Below are 14,464 nucleotides of genomic sequence, written 5' to 3'. Positions count from 1 at the left end.
ATTGTATATTGAAATATACATCAATTAGTTAAAAGCTATAAGATCTTGTTTAAAATGAGATAAATGTTTCAGGGTGTGGCTCAGTTAGTGGTCGTCTCTCAATAGATTTGATGTGTCCTTGAGCAAGACATTGAACTTCTATTTGCTCCAAATGGATGGATTGAACATCTTGCATGAAAGCTGCCTCCATTAATGCATGAATGAATAAGTGTGATTAACTTTATTAAGCACTTTTTTAGGACTGTTAAATCAGTGGAAAATTGCAATATATGTGCAATCTGGCCAGCAATTATTTGGTCGATGTCGTCTTGATGTTGTGCTATGCCGGCATATTCCAAATTAAATCGACTTGTTCAGTACAAGGTGGATGTAGGACACCGCCAAGTGAATTTCTCCACTTATGTTGATGATTTTGTGTCAAGATGCCACCTTGGTCAGGGGTGTACCTCTTGGGGAAATGTTTGTCTTTTTAATTGCTTTTGTCGCAGAGTTTTCTTTTGGGCTCAGCAGTGACTTCAAGCGTGGGGGGAAAAGGATTCAAATACCAGTAGTAAGTGTGTCCAGTGTAAAAACTGTCAAAGTATAAAGTGCAAGTTTACATGACGATCAAACAACCTCTAATCATCACTGCATGAAGTCATTAAGACATATTGATGTGAAAAGGTCTCAGATGCAGAATTATTTGAAATTCTCTTTTATAATAGAAAAGTACAAGTCTTTTATTTTAGAAACTCATTCTTCACCAGAAGCCAAATGAGTGACACGGTCCTTACGTCAGTGTGAGGATGACTGACAGTTAGTAGCCCAGCTGTAGCCCAATTACTCCACAGTGTACATAGACTGCTTCATCATCACTCCAGGGAGCCAGGAAACAGCCGGAATGTGAAGTCCAGCTCTGTCTGCGGTGATTCACAAGCTCCATACAGGCAGGGTTTGACTCTCAGCAAATGGGGATAAGTCTATTTTCTGTGGGTCAAGTTGTGATGAAAGTGAAATGAAAGAAAAACAAATGCTTAACGAGAAGAAAAAACTGATAAATGTGTTGAGAGGTATGTCAATAGGCAGAAATCCCCAAAATTGGTAACACTTTTTTAGCTGCTCCGTTCCAGACCACAGCAGATCATGTGATTGCATATTTTATGATCTGAAAATGAAATTTAAACACACACAAACACAATTGTAGAGGAAAAGTACAGTCTAGGGAAAATACAAAAGACAGAAAATAGTAACCACCAATAATGTGATAAACACAAACAATCCAATACCTCCCAATAACTAGCCAAGCCTGTACGAAGACATTCCATCTATTATTGTAATGGTATTTTGTCAGTAATGTAATACGTTATTACATGAGTGAAGTGGCATTAAAAAAAATCACAAACTGTAATGTAACTGTACAAAATGTAACTGCAGCTAGTAATGCAATAGTACATTAAGAGGACTGGATTTCTTTGCATGTTTTGTGCTAAAAACAGAAACGGCTAGTTAGCCGCTATATTCAACACACTCTTTCTCCATCATGCGTTTCGGGCTTTTATTACATCGAGAATGGTGAAAAGCATTCCATTATTGGCTGTGACATACAACTACATGGTAAAGAAGAAATATGTATGATAATTATAAAGTGATTAATTATAACAGTTGTAGTATATTTGTATTGGTTACAGATCTTTATTTGAGACATGGGATTTGAAGCTGACAATTCCTGGTTAGAAGTTGCCTCCGAACCACAGGAAGGCACAGGCTTTCATTTCCCCCCAGGAATAACTATATAATCTGACTTTTTAGTATTTGCTATCATACAAAGTTCTTCATATACATGAATATATTTTCCCCCTTTCCTTCACAATGATTTGGTCCATTGTCTTAAGGCATGTCAAAGCAGAAGATTATGCACAAGTTATTTTACTTTTCTAAACACAATAACCCAGGAGTGTCACATTCACTTCAGTTCAGGGGCCACATACAACCCACATTCATCTTGAGAGGCCCTGCCCAGTAAAAGAGTGCCATAATAACTTTTAGATTTAAACTTTATATGTTCTTGAGATAGAATTGAATAATCTTAATTTTAAATAGTCCTATAAAAGTACATTTCAGTGAGCCAATTAATTTTTGAGAGTCACTCTGTAATAAATAGCATCATGAAATAGAATTTCATTAATTTGATAAACTGGGAGAAATAATTGAGAGCTCTTTTGACTTATCAAACACCTGCAACTTCACAAGCACAGGCAATTATTTTTTCATAGTTGTATTAAAAAGTCTAGCCAAGTATTCCAAAACAGCTGTCTTTCACTTCCATGCTGGCTGCAGTACAAGATCTTAATGGAAATGTGCCTGGATTTTATTTATCTATTTATTGTAACACATAAATAAATATGCTTTCCAGTGTCATGTAATTTATATCGAGCTATGTTTTCAACAGCAGACAACAGGCAGAGGAGGTGAAAACTACTCTTCCACTTATTAAGAAATGGAAGTAGACAAAAATAAAGAGCTGATTAAAAAAAAAGACAGAAGGCTGAGGCACACTTCACTTGTCAAAATGTTTGCTTCTTGAAAGCTTTTTCTTATTCATTGTTTGGTCTCAATGTCAGTCCCCCCCATTTTCTGGTGAGAAATTTATTTTAATTTATTTTAATGTATACTTTATTGTTTAACACATTTACTGTTGTTTATTATTATTATTATTATTATTATTATTATTATTATTATTATTATCATTATTATTATTATCATTTCATCAGATAACTCCAGTTCTGTGTGTTTAAATGTTCTGCACAACTTTTTTCCAAATAAAGCATAGTTTATTATATTTGAACAGATAAGATAATTGGCTTTGGATGGCATATAGGCATAAAGCAGATAAAACTTTACAAAACATGGATGGACTTCACTCAGTTTACACTGATTCAGCTCACTCAAAGTACTTTGCAATGTGATTTTGGCCGCCGCAAACAGAAGATGATCAATCATGATGATATCTGTTGACATCAGGCCCGTTTACACAATGCTTTCAAGTGAAAACGGACAACTTCCGTAGTCACACAAGTCAACTGGTGGCCTGGTAGGCTACCTGCATGGTTTTCATATTCTCTGCCGTTTCAGCGTAAACAGACATAATCTTCAAAATGTTGGCGTGTGAATGTGAATCTTTTCTGAAACGAAAATGATACGTTTTCACTTAGAAAGTTGCCACGTAAGCGGTGCCTAAAAATATGTTCCTTTGTCACAGACAGTCTGCAATCGAGTCCTAACAGTTGCAAAAAAAAAGTTCCACAACAAGCTACAGCCTCTCACTGAATGAGAACGTCGTTCAACAAGACTCTGGTGGCACCAAACTAACATATTGTAGTGGAGGTGAAACACAAAATAAACAGTTTGTCAGATTTGGGGGGGAAAGGCGACCTTGTAGAGGTGAGCCAGCAGGAGCTAATCAATTTAAACGGTGCATTTCATGTTTAAAAGTGAGGACAAACTTGGTATTTGCACACACTCATGAGGAGGCTGATTGGTTACCAAAGCTTTCAGGAATGTGGAATAATGAGTGTGTGTCCGTCCTGTGATTTACTGTATTTGGGAATTTTTGTGACTTTATGATCTTTTAATGCATTTAATGCAACTTGGCCTTCAGCAAACATGCCGCTGTTATTGCACAATTAATTATCCCCGTGCATATAATATAGCACATTTATACAGGATCTAAGGAAATAAGAATGGATGTATTATTCACCTCCTTTGCAGTGTGCTTTGTCATTCTCAGCCAAAATCGCCTCAAGAGCATGGACATGGCCTTGGATTCAGTGCAAAATGCGGAAATGTAATTTTTTATTATTTTCATTAATTTAATCCACATCTCTGTCTCTACTAAAAGAGATAATACGTACAGCACATTGAAACTAAATATAATAGCACGTAGATAAGATTTGTCTTTCTTTTATTTTTTTTCACATGGGCCACCGACACTGTCGTGAGTTATCTTTTTACACCTGAACCAACACAACAGGGACTCTCCAAGAAGAAGAAAAAAAGCATACCCGATGATAAATTCTTATAATTTCACACATACCGTTTGTCTAAGAAAAAAAGCTGAATGGTTATTATTTTGCTATTATTTGGAGGATTTTAGCGTGAGATGTGAAACCTGTTTAAAATTACTTCAGCTGCTGGGTTTTTTTTGTTTTTTTTTTTACAATTCAGGCTGTATTCGCTAAATGTGTCCTGGTGAAATGTTAACATATAACTTAGATTTCTTTACTGCATTATTTTAATATTTTTTGGAGGGTTTAAGGCTGTCATCAGGCCAGGGGAAAAATGAAATGCGTGTTTAAAATGACTACAGCTGCTGTCTTTTTACAATTCAGGCTGTATTCACATTGGGATGATCTGCTGTAAATGATATTGCTGCAATTGGAATATTGCAATTGGAACCAGGGAAGTGCTTGGTGTCTGTGAGGGGAGGAGCAGCCACAAAATGAGAGCATTACATTGCAGAAAATGGCCTTTCAGATCCATAAAATGTTGTGTGTGGTTAATACAAAACTGATATAGCCGTGGGATGGACTGTTGGGGAATATTTACATACCATTAAAAATCAACTGTCATAAATGGAACAAGCAACTCTAACAAGATCGATGCAATTTATTCCTCATTAAAAACAAAACTGTACCCGACTTTGTCTTTAAATGTCTTGTAGCCTGTGTTTGGATGCAGTCTGAATATGCTGCTGCTCAAACATATCTTGGAAATGTTAATGTGGATGTTTCATATATAAAACATGTTTTCTGACCCACTGATTAGAATAATTCATAATGATTGAAAAGAAATGGTGAATAATTGGAATATATAGGCCACATTGGTTATGGTGTCAGCCTAAAATTGACCTTTAACATATGGCTGTTTAAATATTTGATACACTGCAGCCCCCCCCCCCCCCCCCCCCCCCCCCCCCCACACACACACACACACACACACACACACACACACACATACACACATTTTCTTTTAACTCTTTTTCCAGTGTGATGTATTTTAAACAAGTGACTCAAAGCAGCGTTTTAAAATGATGAGCCACCATAATGAATGACTGGAAAAAAAAAGTCTGTAAAACATGCTCGTAAAATCCAAGGTGAGTTGGGAAATATTTTGTGTAACAATCTCTTTGACCTTGTTTTTATTGTTTCTGCTGCTCTTATCTCACATCACATCTGTGTATCATAGTAAGAACTATAGAGGAGGTGCAAGAAAATTCACTGTGGTGCTACTTCCCTTTTTCATTTCTATAATTTTTGATTTAGGTTTTCTTCTCACTGAAAAAGAAAAGCATCAACAGTAAGTCAGACATGTTTGACATCTAGAGATGATTTCTCATGCAAAGTTCTGGGTCACTTAAAATCCTGAACAATGTGTTGGTTTACAAATAGATATTGCCGGTGGTTTGATTTTTGTCCAATAACGGAATCAAATCAAGTAATCTGCAGACCATTTTCTTCTTTTTTAAGAAAACATTTCACTGCCTTTGTAAATTCACTGTCTTCTGTGTAGGTTCTGAAATTTAATGTCTAGATGCCGATTTAGTTTTTGTCATCAGATATCGGGACCCTTCAATCCATAACTGGGTCTCTTGTTTTGGTTTGACCTTTGTTGACAAACCCATTTATTTAACCCATTGATTTAAAGATTATACTTTATATAGCCTGCAACAGTTAGACCATTTGCATCTGGACCCTGTATTGTTACTGAGCTTGTTAGGGATGACATTGTCTTCATTCACTGATCAAAAACTGAAAATTGTGGGCTGTGGCCTCCTGGTTAAAAATCATAAGACTTCAAGGGGGGATCTTCGAAGATAAACACCTCGAATTACATTGATGTTCACCATTAGCAAGTTGTGGTTTCAATTATTTCACTCAACCATGTGTTGCACTTATTCTTGTAAGTTCAATCTTTATTTATTTGCTGCACCATTAACCTTTTAAACGGACTCTTTGTTGTGATGTTGCACTGACATACCTTTTGTCCCCATTGATCCATCTGCCGTCATCCAGCTCAGAGTTGAACTGAAGCCGATCCCAGTAGAAGCTCATGCACACTCACGGAGAACATGCACATTGCTGATGACTAAAACACCATGTTCTATCACCATACACATAAAGTCTCACAGATTTTAAGCCACTGTGACAAACACATATTGAATATCCGTGTTATGTCTGAAAGACTTCTTTTTTGCATCGCATCTTATTCACTACTTCGATTCACCCAGCGGAGCCAAAAGACTCTTTATGTGCGCATGAAGCATCTTTAGCTTAGACTAAAGGACCACATTTGACCCCTTAACAATGTAACCAGGCTGTTTTGATAGTGGATACATTTTTTTTTTTTTATTGGATAATGCAGTTTATTGTGTCGGTCTAATCTGACTGGTACATTTTTCAATGGTTTCAACCTTTGAATGGTTTGAACCTGTATTAAACATAATCGAGAATACATTCAATGAGATAGGCATTGGGCGCAGGTCATTGTGAAAAACAAAAGATATTTTCTGAGACGTTTGGGAGCAGTGACTTGATTGGAACAAGGACACGAGATCCATTTTTCTGATCAAACCTGGACAAAAATGGACTTCCATCTCTGCTGCAGGCTTTTTTTTTTTTTTAATGATCTGAGATATGTATGAAATAAATATTTCTTGAATTTTCTTTAACTCGTCAACCAGTGTGGAAAAAATGGTCATTGTACTTAAGTGTTAGTGTTAAACATATTGGATATTTCTTTTAAGATTTTTGTTTTAACCATATCTATTTCTTGCTTTCATCAACTTTGTAATGGCGTTTATAAACTGTAAGCTGTGATAATTGCACATAAGATCTTAAAAAAAAAAAAAAAAAAAGACTTGTGGGTTAAAGTTATAGGCCTTCTCACAATTCTGAAAGCCGTTGTTGGAAAGCTCAGCTCATCGATGACTGGACCAAACTTCAACAAAAGCACAACACAACCACTACATCGCGACACTAAAAATGCTCTCTGCAATCACCAAAGATCTATGATAAAGCAATCCTGGTGGACCTGGTGACCACATGGAATGGAACTTTGGTTTTTCAAAGGATGAACGGCGCTCAGAACGGGAAACAACGGAGAGTCAATGAGCAAGTCCCTCAGAAGCAGCGCACGGGAACGGTGGTTGATCGCTGCTCCTTATATATCCTTCTATCGAGAATATTACAGAGTGAGCAGCCTCAGCATGCTTTACATAAACAGTCACATTCGTTCACACAGTCATTCACACACCGCCGGTGACAGCTGCCGCGCACGACACGACACTATTGACTTGGTGCTGACATTGAAAACTGGAGAGACGACGCATTCCTCAAACTCAGACGCAGCTGCTTCTCAGGGAAGCAATAAAGGTGTGGCAATTTGAGGTTAGAGGAACCCGTTTGTGATTGAAAGGTCACAAGTTCAAATCCCTGGACCGGGAATGCGACAGTCTCCTTGAGCAACGAGCCTTCAACTTCTGTCAAGACGCTGCTTGGTGGCAGTACACTGCCAACAGAGAGTACAGCTGAAGTGAAATATAAAATGGATGAGCCAGATGTAGAGCAATAATCTCCCCGCTTGGTGGGCTGGATTGGAGTCTCTTGCGGGCCGGTTTTGGCACCCCTGATCAATAATCCAGATGTTTTACAAAGAAACACACCTATGATCTAATGATGAGAAGAAGCAGCACGAGAACAGACGGGAAAAACTACAAACAAACAAACAACTGTGCCAGTGCATGCACAGGCTAATACCAATATTACTCACAACGAGATGGGAGGACAAATATCCCTTCCTCCTTAAATAGGAGTTCAGCATGGAAGAAAAAAAAAAAAAAAGGTGGTCAAGCAAATATTGTCCATGTTGTTTCCATCTATTTCTGACATTTTAGTATCACTTTCTGTAGTGAGAGCTGAACGAGATACAGAGGTCCATCGCTTCAGCTTTTTAACTCGGAGGAAGTGACTGACAGCAGCAGCAATCACAGCGTCACTACAGGTTGAAGCTCACTGCCTGGGATGACCATCTGTCGGTGGCCATTAGTGTAAAACACAGTCTGTCTCTGGAGTGTTTGGGACAATGGTGGTGAAAAAAAAAAAGTGAGAGAAAGGTTTAATTTAATGGCGGCTTGATCTGTATTTTAAGCGATCTAATCAATTATCGGGTGTCACACGCTGCCCTTTTAGTTCACCTGAAAAAGGTGTAAGATGTCGTGGAGGTGGACTGTTTATTGGCAATTTCCTCTTCTGGCATTAGTCCTAGAACTAATTGGGCTAAATAAATACACTGTGGACTAATTCGATTCAATTGTGTTCTGTGTCTGTCAATATGTCCGCCCTTCAGTTGCTTCCCTGGCTAAATTCATCTTGTTAGCTCGGTGTGTGTGTGTGTGTGTGTGTGTGTGTGTGTGTGTGTGTGTGTCTCCCCTTAGGTTAGCCACCTGATGAAGACAGGCTGAGAGGGAGTTTGTAAAATGCAGTAAAATGAGCTGGAATCAGGCATTTCTCGCACACGGCGGCTGAAACGGAATCATATTCCGCCTCCCTTTTCTCTCGTTCTGTCTTACAAACACGCCAGTAGTTTTGTGCGCACACCTCAGTACACGTAGACACACAGTGCGGCTCTCTTGCAGAAATTGACTCCAATTAGCCGGCCACTGGTCTCTCTCCTTCGCTCATCAGTGCAGGAGTGAGAGCCTCATCATTAAGAGAGCACGCTTAATGACGGCAGCCCTAACCCTTTATGGAGCCACTCTTTGATATTCTGGAGGTAGTCCTGCACGCCTTCACCGTGCCGGCCCCTTTATCTCGCTTTCCCATCATACTGGTTTTGGAATGCATGTTGGCTTCACTTATCACGTGATAAATAATGTTGATGTTCTTTCCTTTGTTGCACTTTTAAATTTGTTCTCGGAGCGGCGAGTGGATCACTTTGAAGTTCTTCCAAGGGATTACCACAGACAGAAGACAGACCACAACTCGACTGAAGAGTGATGGACCATGACTTGAAGGAATCCGGTTCACACTTTTTACCACTGAAGAAATCATTTTAAATTCATAGTGTAATCAACATCAAAGGTGTCCAAGTTTTCAGAGACATTTACATAAGATTTCCAGGGAAGATTAATCGTTTTTTTGCGTTTTTTGTTTGAAAATGTTTCTAACTTTTTAAAGGAACAGTTTACTGCAATTAAGTATGAATTTACTTTGCACAATACTGCTAAAAGGTTTTAGATTGACCTTCCTTCAAATTAACATCAGCTGTGACTGCATTATGTATCTCTATCTCTTTCGAATAACGTGCAATTGTTGATGCTCTGTATTTCTATTTTAGGTTTGCTTTTTTACTATTCTTGTATGCTTAAAATCCTGTCTTGTTGAATTTTCGTGAATTTATCTGAGGATATAGGAGGAGTTGATTCTCTGTGGTAAAATATAGGGAAAAAAATGAAGGATTTCTGTATTATTCCCCCCTGAACCATGTAAATAATTGGACCAAAAAAAGTGCATCGGTTCTTTCTTAATGCAATTCAGTTGAAAACGAGCAAAAGCTGAGTTGTGTAAAATCACACGCTTGAGCAAAAGGAATCAATATCCAATCTATACTGTTTGGTAGGGCTTGTATTCAGGTATTAGATTGATTCCTTCCACTTATGGAACAACTAAAATAATTCAATTCCAAACAAATAAGGATCAGTCCCATCTGTGACTTGCTGCATTAAAAAAAAAGATTACGTTACCTCTGACGTGCGCACATTGAACACATGCACGTATCCAATAGATGCTGGTTCTACTTGACCTCTTATTGTGCTATTTTCTAGTCTTTGTAATGACTGTTCAATTGAACACTCCTCTGCAATTTCCTCTTTTTATACATCATATAATTAGGTCCAATTATTGTTAATAACTTTGGACAGAATGCCTTTGTTACCAAGGTCAGTATGGTCTGACAAAGCTTTAAAGCCGCCCTGCCCTCCTCTTTCTCTCAGCAGTATTCAGTTAATTATGTCCAACATGTGCAGATACACAGCTCTCCCACTCCCTCCCTCCCATTGTCTCTTTGTCTCTCTGCCTCTCCCGTCCCTTTCTCTCTCTCTCACACACACACACACACACACACACACACACACACACACACACACACACACACACACACACACACACACACACACACACACACACACACACACACACACACACACACACACACACACACACACACACACACACAGACACAACTGGGCATTTTAAAGGTCCCTTTCCTACACACTCGTGTGGCTGATAAGTTTGAAAGAAAAAAGCTTTTTGGTCCCTGGAAGCATGGTAATGAATTATCAACAGGAGAAGTGCTCTCTCCGTGTGCTTAAAGGAGGTCACACTGAGGGTGGACAAAAAAAAAAAAAAAAAGAAGAAGAAAAAAGAAGCTCAAAACACGCGAGCGTGGCGGTTTTTACATTTCAAATCTTCATTTTAGACTCACTTCTAGTAAAATCCTCTCCCCCCCCCCCCCCCCCCCCATTGATGTCCCTGATGAATGTGCTGTGAAATTGACTTTCTCCCATGTTTCACTCAGGTCATTCTTCAAACACAGTCCCCAAAAATGTGTTTACCAGCTGTGAAGTTGAAAACTTAAGAACTCACGATAATGGAAATGTTTTCTTTTCTATACCACAGACCTAAATATTAAGATAAGAAATCAAGGCTCCTCCTTTCTCCGGGCGGCGATTAAAACAGATGAGATGACTTGCTCGTCGAGCCAAAAGCTACATTAACGCCGCCTTATCTGCTCTGTGAAGTTTGGTGCAGCAGATAACTGCTATTTCTAAAGGAAACTTGAAAAAATGTTTGCATTGTTCTATCTAGTCGTGTTTAAAAAAAATACACAAGTTTGAAACAGTTCTACTCACTCTTCCCAAGGTCTCAAATTGTTGTTTTTTTTTGTTCTTCGATAATTCATGAATTCATTTCTTTTTTTGTTTTTTTAACCATTGTTAAAGACTTAAAGTTACCATATATATCTTAAAAAAGATACATATGGTAACTGCAGATAGATGGTACATACAAGCTTTAAATGTGTCTGTATAACATGTCAAGGATGTACAATGGTGTGATGTAACAAAGTTTACATGTTGTCCTTGTGCATGTTTTCGCCAACATCTTTACTGACTCAGTTTAAAAATATGCATATGAAGTTAAACTGATGTCTCCAAAATTGCTCATGGGTTTAAGTTTGAGAGCATGCAAGCGTGATATGGGAAAATAGTGGCCTCTGTATCCTTTTTGTTTCCTTAAAGACACCCATGATGATCACTGATTCTCTGAGATCTCAGCAAGAAATGTAAAACTGAGGTGTCTTAAAAAAAAGAAAAGAAAATGGTGGCCTCTGTCATCGCATTCAGTTTAAAAAAAACAAACAAATTACTGGATTCACAGATGATAGCAGCAGAATACAAAAATAGATTTTGCATTTATGCAGCAATTCAATAAAAACAATTTTTTTTTAAATATATATATATATACAAGCACCAAATACAACACAGTGCTTATTACAGAGAAACACCCAACAGAGCCACGTGGACTGCAGAAAGGAAAAACTCCAGGAAGAAACCTTTGCAGAAACCAGACTCAGGTGGCGGCTTTCTGCTTGCCGGTTGGGGTGAGAGGATAGAGGAGAGAAAAGGATAAGATAGACAGACAGATTGGGGGAGAGACTGAAAACACTGGTTCAGCTGCGTTGGGATAAAGATTCAAATCCTGGTTCGGGTAAGGATGCAGAGGGGATCTCAACTCCGCAGGACGTTTCAGATCACCAACGTCCAACTCCAACGTCAGAAATTCCACAAGGAGGGGTAAGAGAGCAATATGCCATTAAAAGTTAAGTTTTTAGTTGAAATTCAGTTGCAGAACTTTTTTTTTTTTCCTTCAATTTAATAAAATATTAAAAGCATGTGTTAAGAATTTTCCAAGTTCTACGGTGTTGTGACTTCCTACTTTTATTCTGAAGCAAGTGCTTTTATTGTTAAGGGCCAACTCGGCACGTCTTTCCTCCTATGCACATTCTGAAGCTAACATGTTTACAGTGGTGAAGCAGTCACTCTCCTACCATTTGTAGTAGTGTTGTTGAGTTCTTGGAGTGATTTGTATTCTCTAAAATTTTTGTTTTGAGCAATTATCATTAGGCTAACCAGGTTGGCTTTATGGCAGTTTGTGTTAATGCTTTGTAACATGAAGTTAAACAATGTTTATAGACCTTATGTGTTTGGATGATGATTGGATGGTACAGTGAATGTTTATTTACTGCATTTGATTTACAGTCTACATAATGGTAATTTAGTTCTCCAATTATTGTATATTTTCAGAAACTGCTAAACCAAGGTAAACTCAACATGCTAAACTTTTCGTGTCTGTCTTCATTTAACTTGTGCTTCGTTATCTGCATTGTATGCAGAACCGCTGTTCATAGGATTTCCTCACTAAAGGACTGAAATTCAACTGATGTCTTGTGTGCTCTCTGACCAGAGCCCTGTAGTGGTCAGTTAGGCAACATAATCAGCAAAATAGGTTATATTCCTCAACAGCATGCATCTTGCTTTGCCATTTTCATAATGATCAAAGTTGCCCATCCTTGGTCTGGGTGTAACCTGCATTGTATCGATGCACATCATCACATTTATTACAAAACCTTTTAATCAAAAGTTCAAAATCTTGTGGAGAAAATCAATGGTATTTTCAAAAATATTTTTAATCTTATTTTCTTTCCCTAATATCTGAAAAAAATTTTTTTAATGAAATAAAAATCAATCCAACTGATGTTTTCATCACCCTGTCCATACCCCAAGCTGAGTTTTTATGCCAATTCTGGTGGTTGTGTTATTTTTTGAGTTTTTCACTTATCAGCAGCCAAGGCCGGAGTTCAAAGTGTGCTGCAGCGCCCCCTGTCAGATGGTGAAGGGCTTCAATCTCTAAAACACGTCTAAAAATATGTCTTCATCACTGAGTAACCTGCTTTTCTAACAAACAAAGGAATGTTAAATATATTACCTCGCCTGCAGCATGAGTTTGCTGAAGTTTGTAAATTAGCTAGAGTTTATTCCCAGTAACTTTTCTGCAGTGGTTTCATCATCACACCTGTTTCTAGAGACTGGATCTAGTATATCCACAGCTTAATGAACAACTGCCTTCCAGCTTTGTCTTAGCTTTAATCCTTGGTCTTATCTCTTCCCTCTCTTAATGTAAATGTAAAAAGTGAAGCTCCCGCGGCTGGAATATTAATTTTAACCTATAAACTAATTTTCAGTGGGATTAGTGAAGTAATGACCTGCCCCTCTGAAATCAGGGGGCCCTGTTTCAGACTGTGACCAATGATTCAGCTGAGCTGCTTAAGAATGGCCGGGACGCCTTCTTTAAGAATTGTGGATGTCGGCGGCGTTCAACAGAGGGCCACTAAAACCTTGAGAGTGAGTGACAGTGAGGATGATTAACACAGCTATGGGGATGGTGAAGGAGACTTACACATGAGTACACACAGGCTTCCCGCCATGGATCAGCACCGGATATGCTCAAATGTTCTTAAGGGATTTACATCACATAATTGTAACTGCAGCAGTGAGTTAGCAGTGTACACGAGAGTTATGTACCTTTTGTTACCCAGAGGGTGACAAATAGTGAAGAAAGACCGTCCCCACTCTGTTTAAACTTCTTGGTATTATCAAGTAAATCCTCAACGACAGTGAATTTGTAACGTAAGCTGTGTTGTTTAAAATTTTTTACAAAAGACATTAAACACCATAATGTCACATAGTGGCTAACTACTACTTCATTTAAATGAAAACACACCCAGTGCAGTTCAGTTTTAATTAAAACACTGTAAGGAATTCATTACAGCCTCTCAGTCCATTATGATAAATAATGGTAGTGGCCATATGTGCTGCTTTATGGATGATAATGGAGATGTCAGGCGCAGAGGCTTTAGCCACATTAGCCTTTAACTACTGAGATTATGTTTGTTAGTGAGGCTTTCAAACATTACAAAAACTGAAGCACTCGCCTAAAGCTTGTCTCCCTCATAAAGAAGCATGGCAAAGCTAATCCGAGCGCCCTGACAGAAGCATGTGTGTGGGAGTGCGAGGGCTCGCCACTGACAATAGCTCTCAGGGAAGACGGTTAATCCAACAATAGCACCATCAATTCTGAACTTTCAAGCTCGTTATTCTCTCGATGGTCTGCACGGTCAATGTAGTTTGAAGTGCTTGATAAACTTGTGTTCACACTAGCAGGGATTATTGCTGGGGGCTTTTCTGAGCTGTAACGTTTCCAAACTGTTGGCTATATACTATCACTTCTCAGTCCACTCACGACAAAAAGGGTTAAGGTCTTAAACACAAATAACACATAACACATACCTTAAATATAATCTAAACAGGTGT

The sequence above is a fragment of the Blennius ocellaris genome (genome assembly GCF_963422515.1).
Source record: "Blennius ocellaris genome assembly, chromosome: 3".
NCBI classification, from domain to species: domain Eukaryota; kingdom Metazoa; phylum Chordata; class Actinopteri; order Blenniiformes; family Blenniidae; genus Blennius; species Blennius ocellaris.
Note: the sequence above shows the minus strand (reverse complement) of the source record.